Genomic DNA, 12489 nt, shown 5'->3' on the forward strand with positions numbered 1-12489 from the left:
CCCCAATTTACAGACAGACTGAAAAACTCTCCCAGAGTAGAACTGGTCTCCATGGGAACACCCTGCCTGCCAAATACTCAGGTGCCAGCCGTACAGAGCTTGTAGTAGGTGCTCAGTGAAGATGGGCAGGTTGGGTAAGAGACTCGGCAGATGAAGTCTCTAAACTTTAGCATCTAAAGATTGGATGACTCTTCAATAAGACTAATTAGCAATCCAAAGGGTCCCTAGCTAGATGCACTTGTTGGCCAATGTTCAATTTTTTAAGTATAAAAATGGACAGATCTTTGGGCGAAGTCACTCAGCTGGTTAACAGCAGAGCTAACAAGAAGCTTCCAGGCAAGAAACTGTTGTTATGTACCATAAGGCTTGGCACACATATCCATTCCAGAATTTGCTCTCCCACTCAATAGCTAAGATCATTCTTATAATGTAAGACGAAACCACATAGGCATAATTCTTTATGCATTGTATGTAAGACAATTTACATGGCTCCCATTTTCTGAATTCTTTGATTTGTCTGAGTTGATTTGTATTTGGATAACCACTGTCTTGCAGAACCATTCCAGCTACTCTATTTATTTGCAGATTTATGAATATCTAAATGAGCTCAGCCCCTGCCAATTTAGATATGACTTGGGTGGAAATTTTTCATCCCTCATTCTATTCTTCATTTATCCTGTCTCCATGAAGTGATGGTACATGACCATCATTTAAATCTAAGCCACACATTTAATTGGGGGTTTGAATATGCTGAGTGAGTTACCGTGAAGTTTGATGTTATCTCATGATGTGTATATATCTTTGATAAAATTTGGAAACATTCCCAAAGATCTTTGATACTTGGCATGTTTCAAATCTATCTCAATTAAGAAATGAATGTGGGTCATGAGCAGAATAACTCCTACAAGAGGCAGGGAGGCGGGGGGGGGAGATGCATGAGCCCAGACTGAGCTCCTGTATGCACCGTACGTCATCACCAGACGCAGTCTATTGACCTCGAAGCACCATGTGGTGCTTTAGAAATGCCACCCAAAGTGTGTCATCATCCATGACAAAATCCCCGATCACATTAATAATTTCCTTACCCTCACAGATGTTTTGTGCTGGAACTCCAGAAGTTACTAAGTTTTAGAACTCATCCCATCATTCTTCAGGTGTGTGATGAGAAAAAGTGCATTCTTTGATTGGAGAACATAGAATCTGTATTTACTTGGAAAGTATATTTTATAAACTCACACAACAGCATCGTGGGGTGGACCTGGGGCCTGAAATGCTTTCTGAATACCTGCTCTATACCAGATCTTGAACTAGGCAACTGGGAAATAGAAGGATTAATTTGCCTCTCACCTCAAAGGACCATGAGATGTGAAGTTAAGTAATTATAGCATAAGGAAGAATACAATACATGCCCTAAAAATAGTATAGAATGCTACAGGATTAAGAGAAAGGAGAGAGGCTTATACCAGGGAATAATCAGGAAAGAGTACTTTATTTATTTATTTATTTTTTAATATATGAAATTTATTGTCAAATTGGTTTCCATACAACACCCAGTGCTCATCCCAAAAGGTGCCCTCCTCAATACCCATCACCCACCCTCCCCTCCCTCCCACCCCCATCAACCCTCAGTTTGTTCTCAGTTTTTAAGAGTCTCTTATGCTTTGGCTCTCTCCCACTCTAACCTCTTTTTTTTTTTTCCTTCCCCTCCCCCATGGGTTCCTGTTAAGTTTCTCAGGATCCACATAAGAGTGAAACCATATGGTATCTGTCTTTCTCTGTATGGCTTATTTCACTTAGCATCACACTCTCCAGTTCCATCCACGTTGCTACAAAAGGCCATATTTCATTCTTTCTCATTGCCACGAAGTATTCCATTGTGTATATAAACCACAATTTCTTTATCCATTCATCAGTTGATGGACATTTAGGCTCTTTCCATAATTTGGCTATTGTTGAGAGTGCTGCTATAAACATTGGGGTACAAGTGCCCCTAGGAAAGAGTACTTTAGCCTTTAAAGACACTTTGACAGAGCAAGATGATGGTCAAAGCAAGTCAGACAGAGGGAAGGGTACAGGGCGTGTGGGGAAGCCCTTTGTATTCCCATCAGTGGGATGCAGGGTGCAGCAGGCGTGGAGCCTGAAAAGGCGGTGCAAGACCTACTAGAGTGTCTTAGTGTGGCATTCAAGGGGCTCCAAGGCAGACCGGAGATCATCTTCACATCCTCCATCCCAATCCCATTAGGATTTCCTGCAAGGAGGAAAGAAGACAGCTCCCTTTGCTTCGCTCTCCTGTGACTCTTGCTCTTAGATCTGAATTTTCTTATGGCGCTGTTGTCTGGTGCATGTTCTCACACCAGGACGGCGTACTTAGTCAAATGCAAGATGGCAGAAGGTGCATGTCTTTCTTTTGTTAGGTGGGAGAAAGGGATTGTGACAGGGGAGTGTTGACAAGAGGTGAGTGGGCAGCCCATGGATGGAACTACCACAGGCACTTTCCCGGGCATTTGGTTTTAGGAACACAGAAGTCAAAGATGTAGACGATTTAAGTCCTGCAGTGCTCAGACGGCTGACTTGATTCACCTGAAGAACCCAGGAACCTGAGCGCCCCACTCTGGCCACTTCAGGGTCCAAGGGGCCATTTATGTTAAGGAGGCTCTCTTTGTCCCTCCACTTTTGCTCTGGCCTTTACCAGACCACAGCTTCCCTTCAGGGTTTCCTAGAGTGCAGGACCCTCATGTGCCTCTGTCATGTTTTCTAAAGATTAGGCCTCCTGGAAAAGAATTCTTCCTTCTCAGTCTCTCTTGAGGTCTTGAAGAGAAGTTTTGGTCCCCAGTAGCCTCTGAGCAAAAGGTACATGCCACCTTACAGCAGCTCTCTGTTTGTATTGACAAGTCAAGAGGTTCCCCATCTGGTGGATAACAGCCAAAAAATTGCCACCAAAAACCAGTTACACTGAATGGAGAATGATCAAACCTTTTTTCCTGTCAAAAAGCAATTCTAATTTGATTGATTGATTTGGCAATGAAGGCTGTTTTTACCGGGAGGTGATATAGAAGGTATTTTTCATAAGTTTGATGAGCTCAGTCTGCATCTGTTTAAACTTTTTTTAATGTTTATTTATTTTTGAGAGAGAGAGACTGAGACAGAGACAGAGCACAAGTAGGGGAGGGGCAGAGAAAGAGGGAGACAGAATCCGAAGCAGGCTCCAGGCTCTGAGCTGTCAGCACAGAGCCCAACCAGGGCTTGAACTCACAAACTATGGGATCATGACCTGAGCTGAAGTCGGATGCTTAACGACAGACTGAGCCACCCAGGTGCCCCAGTCTGCAACTATTTAAAGCACATAACATATGTGGGAACGTTCAACCTTCACAGCTGTGAAATTGATGATACAAATTCATACGTCAGTGTTTTCAAAAATATGCAAGAGGGCACATGATTGTTCCCAATTATTTTAGGGGGTTTATGAGCGAAGTCTCAGGGCCCCTGGACCTTCAAGCTCTCTCCAAAGGAATTAATGTTGAGAAGTTTGTACACACTGCTGAGTTGAGATTCCAGGTTTGCCCTGCAGGGAGCAGCATTGGTAAAATGTTATGAGGCTGTAAAAAAAAAAAAAAAAAAAAAAAAAAAAAATTTTTTTTTTTTTCCTAACCGCTGTTTCTAGGCAAACTTTCCTCTTTTGCCTTCAGGTAATTTTAATTAGAGTAAGAATGAGCGTCAGTGTTTGTGGCCTTGAGGAGAGTAGCTGTTTGACCGGAACGGAAATATAAAAGGCCTGTGTATCAAATACCTGTTTCTAGGGCTGACAGTATTCTTTTTGCTTTTCATTTTTTACTAATTTTTTTCCCCCAGCGTCTAACAGTTCCCAACACCAAATGGGTGCTCAAAAAGTGTCTGATGGAAGAACAGTTACACTAGTTCCAGCTCCAGGGAAGCTTTTGGTTGAACACACGGGATAATTGCAGGTCTAGAAGACAGTGGCAGGGCTCACCTGGTCCCTACAACCCACCTTGCTCAGACTGCTTGAGTCCAACACTCCTCAGGGCGGGCACCATCTATGATTTAAAAGGACTTTGCACCGGGTGGCCCAAAATGAGACTACAGCTGTTTATAGTTCTCTCGGTGACTCCAGGAAATTATTTTCTGATGCATTCCTCTAAGAAAATCATGTCATTTCCTTATTGCCGGTTAATTATTGCCAGGCCTTGAATAAATGGCCGAAATTTTAAATTTAAAGCACAGGTAAAGCACGTAGACAAATAATCCATGATTCACCTTGTACATTGCTGTGTCAGCATTTGAAAGCTTCTTTCAAAGATGAGACAGGGAAGGGAGATCAGGTTGAAAGAAAAAGCATGACTTAATGAGCTCTGACTCTGAGGTTCTCAGTTCCTCTTTCCAACAACACACCCACTCCCTGCGGTGATCTTCTCCTTCCCGCCCCTTCCTCTTTCTCTGGAGGTAAAAACTGCCTTCAGGCAAGTTTTAATAAGTGGGTGTTTGTTGCTTCCACTAGGGCATTGGAATATTTGTTTAACTGCAATTGAAATAAAAGGTTATGCTCCTAAAGAAGGAATTCCAGTATCAGGGACAGGAGACTGAGGCAATTTTTCCACAAGGCGGGCTCTGCAGCTGTTGCTGAAACCACCCCCTTCACTCCCCTGTGACCCCCCACTCCCACCCCTCCTCTCACGGCAGGTGTAAAAGGAGCCCTTCTTGCAGCTGCCCTTCACCACCATGGTATCTGCAGAGTGTTAATTACAAGGGACCTAGCGCTTTCAAGGGATTGAAAGTTACAAATAAAATATACAATAAAAACCACAGATTACTTTCTACTACCAACCAGTCCCCTTGTTTTTTCTAAAACAGGAGCCTATCAAAGTACCTGTGTACATATGCATATGTATATATGTACATATGTGTATATACTATGTAAGCATACAGTTAACTGCAAAAGTATAAGGCTTACTGTATCAGGAACTGTATAACCTGCCAGAAAGGATCTATCATCACCACCACCAAAGGCAAAGAGTTATTGATTAAACGCTCATATTCACATGACATTTCCCTGAGCAAACAAAACAGCTGGCAGCTCTCGCTGAGTTTACCATGTGTGGTAACACCAGCGTGAGCCCTTCCATAGAGGGAAAAGGCAGACAGAAATGAACAGTAGGGCCAGGCAGCTGACTAAATCAATGAAGACATGCTCACTCTGTGGTTGAATCTACAGGATGCGAGTGTCCACACTGCATGACATCACGGACTTAGCTCTGCCCTTTCTCTTCACATCCTCAGGGACATAGACTAGTTGTGATCCTGACCCACCGGCAAGCTGGCTTATTCAGGCATTGGCTTATTCCAAACTAAACCCTTGGCTTCCTATTTCTAGATGCTAACACCAGGACTCTGGTAGCAAGGTGCAGTGGGCTGAATACTTGTGTGCCCCTCCTCCATTCATTTGTTGAAATTCTAACCCTTGGTGCGATAGTATTAGAAGGTGGGGCCTTTGGGAGATGTCATTTTTCTTATATGGTTGTGATGGTGAAGCCCTCATGAATCAGATTCATGCCCTTATGAAAGAGACCCCAGTAAAGCCCATTGTCCCTCTGCCAGTGAGAAGAGGGCCATCTATGAGCTAAGAAGCAGGCTCTCACCAGACATTATACCTGTAGCATCTTGCTCTTGGACTTGCCAGCCTCCAGAACTGTGAGAAATAAATTTTTGAGTGTTTAAGACACTCAGTCTCTGGTATTTTTGTTATAGCAACCCGAATGGTCTAAGACACAGATAAAGGCAGTGTTCAGGGTCCCAGAAACCAATGCTGTCAGTCGGATACTGAAGAAAGTGACCACAAAACTGGTGAAATGGAAGTTTACAAAAAAAGTTGTTTCCAGTTTACTGTTAACTGGAAAACTCAGCCTTGGCCCACCTTAAAATGGAGGCATTGCCTGAGTGTTCTGTAAGTCAGGAGGGTGAGAGGGAGGAGAGTCAGAAAGGGCCACCATCTGTGTTCAGTTTCTTACTTGCTTTGCTTCACCCCCTATAAACAGAGGGTTAGTTCCAGAAATACCAGAGAGATGGCATTTAAGGTTTCAGGAGGAAACTCTGAAGGTTAAAACCCACATCCTATGCCTCAGCATCTGCCAGAGACTGCCCAGAATAACCTGTGTCCATAGGAAGGGGCACCACCTGCCCCCCGAGACAAGGGGTCTCCAGGTACTTTCTCCGTGGGTCAGACTCAAGGAGGTTTGGTGACCCTTGGGTGTGATACTGGTTTTGAAGGTGTAGGGATGAGAAATTAGTTGAAGAAGAAAAATGTCACCCCCATATACCCTCTCCCCAGAGGAATTAAAACCTAAGAAGGGGCTCTAAAGAATACAAGTGTCAGAGATGATAAGACACAGACCTTGAGCTTAGCATTTGATTCTTGCTTTGTTTTGTTTTGTTTTGTTTTGTTTTTTGGTTGTCTATGGTTTCCTCAGACCAGACTCTCAAAGGGAGACTGAAATTCACATGAATTCTTAAAACAAAACCAATTTAATTCTATCATATTTAGAAAAATTAGTGTATGTCTTACAATATTCTCAGAAGGACACAGGGAAGGCTCTTTCTTACCCCCCAAATAATAAAGTGATTGAATTCACCAAAGACCAGGAATCTCTTTCTCTCCCCCTCACTATCTCACTGTATATATATATATCTATCTATATATGTATATCTATATATATCTATATATATGTATATATAGATATATCTATATATATATATACGTATATATATATCTGAAGATAAAGGATGTTAATGAGCAGTGAGAAGCACCCTCAGTTACTCCTATGGGGCATTTTGCGTCATTATCTCCCCTAAACCTAAACCTCACAGAAAATCATGTGAGGAAACCAAAGCTTAGAGAGGTTGTGAGTTTCCCAAAGTAATAAGATCAGGCGAGATCAAACCTAGATCTGTTGAGCCAGAAGCCCATGGCTTTAACTGACTCTGCTACACCAGTTCCCTGGACTCATTAAATGTTTGTTGAGCAAAATAAAATCCCGTAGAGAGCTTCAAAAAGAGGAAAAGGACGTTGCATCCCGCTGCTGTCAGCCTCTGTAAATGAAGATTACTGGTAAATACACTATCTGTGGTATAGTTAACATATTATTTCCATCTGTGTCTTTGAGGGAAGAAGGGAAGGAGGCAGGAAAGGGGACAGGGGAGAAGGACAGGCCCTAAAACAGCTTTGAGCTCTCGGAAGTGTGTGCAGTTTTCTTTCCCACTAGGTAAATGGACAACATGTTTTTTGGGAGAAAAGTCAAGCCATTCCCCCATGACATATCTCTTCCCCTTAGAACAGCTATTTCTTCCAGAGGGAGAAGAGTTATCCCTGCAGGCAGGGTTAAGCACCTGGTCTCACAAAGGATTGGGAAATCAGAGATGTAATCTTCCTCATTGTGAAGACCCTTGGCAGGGCAGGTGCATGAAGCAGTTCCCTGGTTTGCAAACTTGAAGAATTTGAGTGCTGGCCAGAATACTGCTGAGGAGCTTCCTCTTTCCTGATGGCGTGGCTGAGTGCCCTTACTCCGGGGATTCTGGCAGCCTGGTTTCCTGGCCAGATGTTTCTCATCCACACCTGTAGACCTTAGGAAACCAAGGGTGACCTCAGTAGGCGTGGCGTTGATTTCCTTCCCACCACTGCCCTTGAGATGTGGTAATTGAATGAACATCCACACCAGGACCATCCACTCAAACAAGCAGATCAGGGAGGGAAACTTCCTCACTTCAGTCAGCAAGTCAGCTGTTGGGTTACCTCCTGTCACATCTGGTCAGAGGACAGGGTCATCCATCCAGTGGATCAGGCTGTGTTCTCACAGCATGGTGTGGTTGGGCTTATATCTCATGGCTCACCCAGAAGTATGGATTTGATTCTTAAGCGATAACCCCAGAGCCTGTGTGAGACCAAGGAAGCCACCCATTTAGGGTCATTGGACATTGGATTAAGCCAGACCATTGAAGAGCTGCCTTTGTGCACTACATATTATCCTGGCCTCTCTCAAAACCTATTTCATATACTGCCACTTTTTGTATCAAGGGATGTTATATCAGCCACACGACAATTTCTGTGATAACCACTGTACAGATGCTTTTGAGGATGTGGCCAAATGCACCTGACAGCACTGATCCTCCTTCTCAACCTCATAGGAGAAATGTTTCTCAGTTTAAAGAACCAGAAAAGTGTATGTTTCTCCTAAGTGTTAACATGTGATTCTCCTCAGCATTGTGAATCTTGTAGCTCGTAGAATTCCCCTCTTTGCTTTGGATGCTGGGAAACTCAAAGACATATTTTGCCTATTCCTAACAACTTGTACAGCACCTTGTAGCATACATTTTCTGTACATACTTTGCACTTGTGTTCATCTTATTTCCCTACCCTTGTTTTCCTTTTGCCCTAACTGCTTCATCTCTAAGTTGTTGCTTATCACATGAGATGTATTCTAAAGGTTTCCTATATTAGAGCAGATAACTGCAGTAAAAAAAAAAAAAAAAGACTCTAAATGACTGCAGTGACTGCAGTGAAAAAGGTTGACTTCCGCTTACCTGAAGTCTAATGTGGATGTTACTTGGTGATTCCCTGCCAAGTGGGGGACACAGGAACATACGTTCTTTAGCTTTGCCATCTTTAGCATGTAGCCCTACAGTGACTGCCAGAGGTAGAAAGATGGGAAGCACGTCAGGCCCTTCACTCCTTCAGCCTGGAAACGACACACACCATTACCTCTGACATTCCATTGGCCAGAATTAGTCACTCAGACATAAAGCACTGGGAAATATTGTTCCCAATTGGGCAGCCACTTCCCCAAAACAACAGTAGATGGGAGGGAACACAAATCCTTGGTGGTCAGCTACTGTTTCTGCCACACTCTCTAAATTCCCTCTGGAAACAAGAAAAGTAAACAAACTCAATAGACTTTAGAGAAAAAGGAAATCTCTCTTCTTGCCAAAGAACAGGATTATCAATTAAGAAATAACCCAAACTGGGAAGATCTATGGTGGGACTGACTCTGTGCTGGGTATTAGAGGTGGCACAAAGCATGAGTTATAGTTCTTGCCTTCAAGTTGATTATAGGGTTTCACACACACCTTCCACACTTCTGCTTCCATGGTTGGAGATGTGGCAGTTCTCAAAACCAGTCTGTAGTGGAGACATCATTCTATAAGGTCTCTCCCCTGCCCTCACTGAACTCTGTAAAGAAAAGGGTCAGATGCAGCAAGGAGCTGGCTCTGCCTGTGGAATAAAAGCAAGCCCTTCGGTAGCCACCTTTGAGGTGGCCAGTGGAAAGTAAGGAGGCAGGGACTCTTCATTTCATTTCTAGTCTTCACTCTGAGATGACCTTGGTTAAGGGTTTAATTTCCTCCTGCCTGGATTCCTAGTTTGCAAATTGGAGGTAATGATATTTGCCTACCTTGCCTTCAGGATTAATTAGTGGTTGTGTTGCACTTTGAGCCTGCAGATGAAAGGCTTTTATGTGATCATAGTACATCATCATCATCATCACCATCATCATCATCATCATGACCATTGTCATCATCGCCATCATTACCTTGTGTCCTAAAGATAAAATGATGGACTTCCCACTCAAAGTTTCCAAGACACTTGACCTTTCTAACTTTTCTAATGTCTTCTTCTATGCTTTTTTAAAGGATTAATCCACTTTCCCCTTCTTCTTGGCCTTGTTGCCAAGGACTGAGAAAGTGGGAGCTAATCATACCTTCTTAGAGACCCATGTTTCACACACTCTAACGTGACAGTGCCTTTCTCCCAACAATCAAGCCTAGACATTTCAACTATACTCCAAATCCAGAATATAAGAGATCCATCAGAAACAGAAGGAAGGGAAAATTTTTAAGGAAACTGTTTTAAAAATCTGAGAACTCCTTAAAAAGTAATTTTTCCTCCCAGAACGTCTCGCTAAGTAAATTGACCTTTTCTCCTTGCTAGATTACATTATAAAGAAGAGAGTTATTTCCTTTCAAGTCAGTACTCTGGGCTGATCTCATATCCTCTAGAGCTTCTCAGTCTCTAAACTCAACAACAGTTCAAATTCTGACTCAAAAACTGGAACCTTTTCCTGGGGAGATTGGAGGCCTTTCGGTGACATTCTGCTTTTGAAAGTGGGGGTAGGACCAGAGGTAGTGTGGGCTGTGAAGTGATAAAAGCAGAACCAAGCAGGTACGTTCAGTTTCCCTGCTATGTAGATTTAGTGTTCTGGATCTAAGACCAAGGATGGTGAAATCAAGTGGGGACTTTACTAAGCACTTCTAGTCCCCAGGATGAGTTTAACTGAAGTCTTGTTACTTGTGGGAAACCATTAAAATGGAATTGTTTCCCAAGCTGGTGGAAGCCTCTTCACTTTTTGATGCAGGTGCCACTTCATTTCACATTAGTGTTGAAATGTGAATGCTGGTCAGGGTTGGAAGAGCTGGAATGACTCAGTTACTCCTATGATCCCAGCCCCAACTTGTCTTCAGCGAACAATGGCAAGTTGCACAAGGGGATTGAGGTTTTGATTTCGAGTTTGTGACTCACATGCTTTGTCGGGCAATAATGATAATAACCAACATGTTTACAGCTCTTCCTGTGTGCTAAATATTGTTCCAGTCCCTTTCTATGATATAAGTCATTAATTCTCAACGGACCTTAAGGAAGCAATTTCTATTATAACCTCCACTTTAGAGACAAGGAAACTGTGACAGGAAAGGTTTAAATGTCTTATGCAAGGTATCATGGCCAGTCAGAGGCAAAGGTAGGATTTGAACGCATCACTGTAAAGAAACAAATCTCAGGAGGGCAGCGAGTTTTGTCTCTTTAGTCCTCTGATATGTCCCAAGAGCCTAGAATTATTCTTGGCATAAAATAGAGTTCTATAAAACAATATTAGGTGTTTCAGAAAGAAAAGGCAGACTAAGTGGAAAGGATGAGTTTATCAAGGAAATAATACAAGAATATTTTCCAGAACTGAAATATCTCCAGATACAGAAAAATGAAAGAGAAATGGCTCAGCAAGACATGACACTGTAGAGGTTCAGAATACCAGCAATAAGGAAAAGATCTTGAAAGTTTACAGAGAGAACTAAGAAAGAATGGCCTTGGATTTCTCAACAACACCAGAAGCTAGAAGATAATGGTAAAATGTCTTCAGAATTCTCAGGGAAACTTTTTCCAACCTAGAATTCTGTGTCTTGCTAAACTATCAATCAAATATGGAGGTGAAATAAAGTCATTTTCAGGCACCCAAGGCTTTAAGATTTCCCTCCACCAATTCTTTCTCAGGAAGTTCCTGAAGGATATGCTCTAAGTAAGAGATTAAACCATGAAACAGGAAGACACAGGGGCTCTGACACAGAGTGTGGGCAGAGGGGAGTACAGGGTGGTAGTGAAGGGAGGTGTGGAATCACAGATCAGCAGCAGACCCAGTCAGCAACCAGTCCAGATTGGAGCAAGAGGACAGAGAGGTCTCCACTCAAAAAGAAAAAAAAAATGTGTACATATTGTCATAATAATGTAAACACCAAATATTGGTTTAACCCCAATTTAAGAAATGTCCATATTGGAAGGTAGAGAGTGGAGGGGAAGATGGAAGAGAACTATAGTCTCTTGTTCTAGAATAAAAAGTCAACAGACGATGCTTACAATTAAAAAAATTAATAAATTGCGATATAAAGCATATGGTGAGAATATGGAGGTAAATGCCTGGAAAAAAAAGAATCAGGAGTTTCCCATAGGGAGAAGGCCTCAGGGTGGGGATTGGGAGCAGAAATCTGCTGGTCCTTATTAGAAACCTCGTGTGCTACTTGCCTTTTGAAGCTAGCACATATATAATTTTGCATAAATACAAACTCAGAGTAACAAGGGAAGAAGGGGAAGGAGGAAGGAGGGGGGTGATAGTAACCCTGGAGGCATGCAAATAGGTCCTTGTGGGGCTGCCTGTCTGCTGTGTTGGGGACGTCCGAGGCCATGGGCAGGTGGCCCATCCCAAATCCCTCTCTTTCCCAACAAGACACAGAGCCCAGGCTGTGTCTGGGGTAGCTGGGTAAGGTCATTTTGGTGCATCAGCAATATCATTTTCGGTCTCCGTTTCTGTGCTCTCTGCATCTCTGGTTTTGAATCCTTGCAGGTTTGGAAAATGCTTTAAATCGTACCTTAGCAGTAGGGGCAGATCCAGATTTTATGGGACCGAAAACTTAAATGATTTGGGGGACCTTTTCTAAGAAAAACAGTGAAAAAGGATGCATCCAAAATTAGGTATGAAAGTGAATATTTATTTAGAATGAGAAAATGTATCATAATAAATTACAAAATTTTAAAAGCTGTTAAGTACCAAAAATCTAAAAATCCAGAGAAGCGACAAAATGTTTTACTAATTAACTACCTGAAGCATCTCTATGCTTTTTTCCTATATTGTTTTGGAGGTATAATCTTTGATTACCTCTCAATAT

The 12489-nt window shown here is 42.5% G+C and overlaps 1 long non-coding RNA gene across 1 annotated transcript; it reads right to left on the reverse strand.

Annotated features, from left to right (window-relative positions):
• Positions 1-7130: 7130 nt before the first annotated feature.
• Positions 7131-9466, reverse strand: LOC122482171. Its single transcript, XR_006297001.1, has 3 exons — positions 9133-9466; positions 8590-8744; positions 7131-7632 (listed from the first exon to the last, which is right to left on the reverse strand). It is a non-coding gene; the product is annotated as an uncharacterized LOC122482171 (long non-coding RNA).
• Between the last annotated feature and the right edge of the window lie 3023 nt (positions 9467-12489).

This window comes from Prionailurus bengalensis, chromosome A1 (genome assembly GCF_016509475.1).
Source record: "Prionailurus bengalensis isolate Pbe53 chromosome A1, Fcat_Pben_1.1_paternal_pri, whole genome shotgun sequence".
NCBI lineage: Eukaryota > Metazoa > Chordata > Mammalia > Carnivora > Felidae > Prionailurus > Prionailurus bengalensis.